The sequence below is a fragment of the Camelina sativa genome, chromosome 4 (genome assembly GCF_030686135.1).
Source record: "Camelina sativa cultivar CO46 ecotype springtype chromosome 4, ASM3068613v1".
In the NCBI taxonomy this organism is placed as follows: Eukaryota; Viridiplantae; Streptophyta; class Magnoliopsida; order Brassicales; family Brassicaceae; genus Camelina; species Camelina sativa.
Genome location: NC_141883.1, coordinates 13,550,938 through 13,555,025, shown reverse-complemented (window position 1 = coordinate 13,555,025; position 4,088 = coordinate 13,550,938). Strand labels below are relative to the sequence as shown.

Sequence of the window (4,088 nt, the reverse complement as noted above, 5' to 3'; positions counted from 1 at the left end):
GAAATGGCATTTCACCCAATTCAGAACAAGGTGTTTATCCACACAACGTTGAAGAGCCATACACCAAAAAATCATCCATAAACACCTCCATAATATCTTCTATCAAGTCGGAGAAAATCGACATCATGTAGCGCTGAAAAGTGGTTGGGGCATTACATAACCCAAAAGGCATCCGTCGGTAAGCGAATGTGCCATAAGGGCAGGTGAAGGTAGTTTTCTCCTGATCATCCGGGTGAATCGGAATTTGAAAGAAGCCGGAGTAACCATCCAGGAAGCAGTAATAGGGGTGGTTCGCTAATCGCTCAAGCATTTGGTCAATGAATGGAAGGGGAAAGTGGTCCTTCCTGGTGGCTGCATTGAGCTTGCGGCAGTCGATGCACATTCGATGCCCTGTTACTGTACTGGTGGGGATCAACTCGTTCTTCTCGTTTGCAACTACTGTCACCCCTCCTTTCTTTGGCACTAGGTGGAGTGGGCTCACACAACTGCTGTCAGAGATTAGGAAAATAACTCCAGCTCCCAATAGTTTTAGGATCTCCTTCTTTACCACTTCTTTGAGGTTTGGATTTAGCCTCCTTTGGTGTTCAATGGACGACTTAGAAGGGTCTTAAAGGTGAATCCGATGTGAGCATAAATCCGATGATATACCTGAAATGTCATCTAAGAAATAGCCCAAAGTCTTCCTATATTTTCTTAACTCGCAGAGCAAGAGTGCGGTCTCAACATTATTCAGGTTAGAATTGATAATAACAGGATATGTGGAGTTGGGTCCAAGATAAGCGTACCTTAGCCCTTCAGGGAGTGGTTTTAAGTCCAACTTTGGAGCTTTGAGTTCCCTCCAGTCCTCCTGATTCGCCTTGTTCCCAGAGCAGGTCTCGGGATCGGTTGATCCATCGCTTGGAATGGTCAATCCATCGCTTTTATCGGTTATTTCCTCAGGAGGAGCCGGATCAGTCAGTCCAGTTTCCGGATTAGTCAATCCAGTTTGCAAATTTACGAATAGGACTTCATGTTCCAGAACTGCTGCAGCATCGAGTGTCCTCGCCATTTTTGCTGTTTCCTCAGACAGGTATCCCAGCTCTGGTTCCTCCTTCGTTTATGCCATGGCCAGGTGATCACTTGTACACACTTCTTCATAGATCTCATCATCTATTTCCCCTATTGTGTCAACCCAAAAGGTTTGGCCATCGATTGTGGGTTTCTTGGCCACTTTCTCCAGGTTGAATCTCAGGACCAAGTCATCCATGTGCAAATCAATTTTTCCCTCCCGGACGTTGATCATTGCACCAGCCGTGGCTAAAAAGGGTCTTCCGAGTAGAATGGGTTCTTGGGATTCCTCATCGAGTTTCAAAACAATGAAGTCCGTGGGTATGTAGCAGTTCCCAGTCTGCACCGGTAAGTTCTCCAAAACCCCTTCTGGACGTCGGGTAGAGCGATCAGCAAGGACTAAAGTGACCTGGGTTGGTTTGAAGGTGTAGAGACCAAGTCGCGTTGCAACGCTGAGCGGCATTAGGCTCACACTTGCTCCTAAATCGCAGAGACATTTGTTGAACTTGAGATCTCCTATTGTGCAAGGCAGAGTAAATGGTCCTGGATCTCCACATTTTTCTGGCATTCGATTTTGGAGCATTGAACTGCATTCTTGCGTGAGATACATTACCCCCTTTCTCCAAACTGAGCTTATCGGTGAGGATCTCCTTCATGTATTTCTTGAGAGATGGAACCATCCTTACTGCTTCGATGAAAGGTAGTCTGACTTGAAGCTCTCCTACCACTGATTTCAGCTTTTCATACTCTCGCTCCTGTATCTTGGACTTGCGACGTGTAGGGAAAGGTAGTTTGGGTACATAAGGTTGTTGGGGTCTGCAGGGTTGATCTCCTCCAGCAATAACTGAACCAGAGATATCAATATCATCACAAGCTTGGTTGGGAACCTCATCAGGGTTGCTTTCCTGATTCTGTGTTTTGGATTGGCCAGTCTTGTTGTTGGATCGGTCAATCCCTTCTTTTTATTGTGGTTGTGGAAGCTCCCTGCCGCTCCAAAGGGTGATGACGTTCACAAATTCTTTTGGGTTAGCCTCGTTTTTCCCTGGAAGTGTTCCTGGGGGTGCCTTGACTCTTGCTGCAGACTGTGCCACTTGGTTCTCCAACACCCTCATGTGAGAGTTTAACGACTCTATTCTCCCATTCAGCTCAGAATACATGATGTCGATCTTGACATTCACCTTGGTGGCGTTCTTGTTTTGATTCTCCATCAAAGCATGCATCATGTTTTTCAATTTGCTCTCTTGCGGGGCAGCGTCCTGCGGTGCAGATGCTTGATAACCTTGTGAGAAGTTGTTGACTTGAGGTTTGGGCTGAAAATTCGATCCTACAAAACCTGTTCCCTTGTTCTGGAAGCCTTGTGTGAAATTGCTCTGTTGAGGTCGCGGTGGATAGATCTGATCCTGAGGATTCTCGACATTGTTACTCCTATAGGACAGGTTAGGATGATTTCTAAAATTCTGGTTAAAACCTCGATTCTGGAAATTTCTTTGTCCTCCTATGTAGTTCATCTCCTCCGTAACCTTAAGGTATGTCTAAGCTCTGAAATCTGCATATCCCACGGCTTGTTCTTCACACAAGTTAACGGTTTGGTGATCTCTTTTCAGTAGGAGATTCACCTTGGATGTGAGATCCTTAATAGCATCAGTCTCGACAGAATTGACTCGCACCGTGTGATCATAGTCTGTGCCGTGATTGCTATTGCTTCCCGCAAGATTTTCTATCAGTGCATTGGCCTCATTTGCGGTGTTGGTGGAGAAATCACCTTGCTAGTTGTGTCTAACGCCATCTGGTACTTCTGTTCGATACCCCCATAGAAGATGTTCATAAGGTTCTCTTGGGTGTAGCCGTGGTGAGGACAGTCTCTGAGATACTCTTTGAACCTTTCCCTTGCTTCACAAAATGAATTCATGCCTCCTTGAGAGAAAGTAGTGATCTTGCTTTGCAGTTTGGCTGAGCGTGACTTGGTGTAGAAATAGTTCAGGATAGCTGCTCTACATTGTGCCCAAGTGGTGAGTGATCCAGGATCCAGTAGATTCAGCCGTCTAAGTGCCTTATCCGCCAAAGAGAACTGGAACAGAGTCAGCATGAGTTAGTCGTAGGTGCTAGTCAGCCTTTCGAAAGCCTCGATGTGATCTAGAGGACTCTCCGATGGCAACCCGTGGAACACACGATTCTGAACCAAATTAATTAGACTTTGCTTAATCTCATAGTCTTGCCTCGCATGAGCTGGTGGTTGAATCGCAGATCGATTTGCGAACAGCCTGTTTTGAGCATCTTCATCCCTCAAAGTGGTTTGCCTTGCTAGAGGATTTGGTGCGGCTTGCTCTTGCTAGTCCTCCCTCTGCTGTTGTTGGATGATACCCAGCGGAGGGTTTGGTGGACGAACCTCTGCTTCTTCTCCGTTAGCCATAGGGTTGGTTTGGGCTCTTGCTTTCCGGTTTTCGCATTCAAGTTGTGCTAACTCCTTGTTTCCCAGTATACGCAAATCGGCTTGTTTGTTGCTCCTTGTATGCATACACCTGAAACGGAGGAAAAAGATTGCAAGAACTAGTTAGTAAACTAAAATAAAATAACCTTAGACTAAATATGAATCTAAAATTTCAAAGACAGCGTTTTGGTCCGCGGCAACGGCGCCAAATTGATCAAAGGTCAATTAAAACCTAATGTGCACTCAACCACGATCTAGTGGTGTCGTCGTAACACTTCGAGGTCGAATCCACAGAGACCAAGCGATGCACTATGAAATTGTATAGATCAAATATAACTAAGACAATGAGAAAGATTTTTTTTCAAGTAACCGATTAATAAACAGAAAATAAATAAAAGTTTCGAAATCAAGGGAAGATATTGGGAGTTGGGAATCAATCAGGGGTTACAACCACAAATTTAGATGATAGATTGGGAAAGCAATAGATACCGTTCTTGAACTCAAATCTCGAATGTAAAACTAACCTACTGTCGCAGCATTAGTTATCTGTGCAAGGAGTTGAATAAACTCTAAACCGTCGTTTGAATCTAGCAATCCTAGCAAGCAATAAGTT

General features: G+C 44.9%; 1 non-coding gene across 1 annotated transcript; it reads left to right on the top strand.

Moving 5' to 3' along the window:
• Window positions 1-2,888: 2,888 nt before the first annotated feature.
• On the top strand, window positions 2,889-2,995 carry LOC147945715 (small nucleolar RNA R71). Its single transcript, XR_015597927.1, has one exon. It is a non-coding gene; the product is annotated as a small nucleolar RNA R71 (small nucleolar RNA).
• The last annotated feature ends 1,093 nt before the right edge of the window (window positions 2,996-4,088 follow it).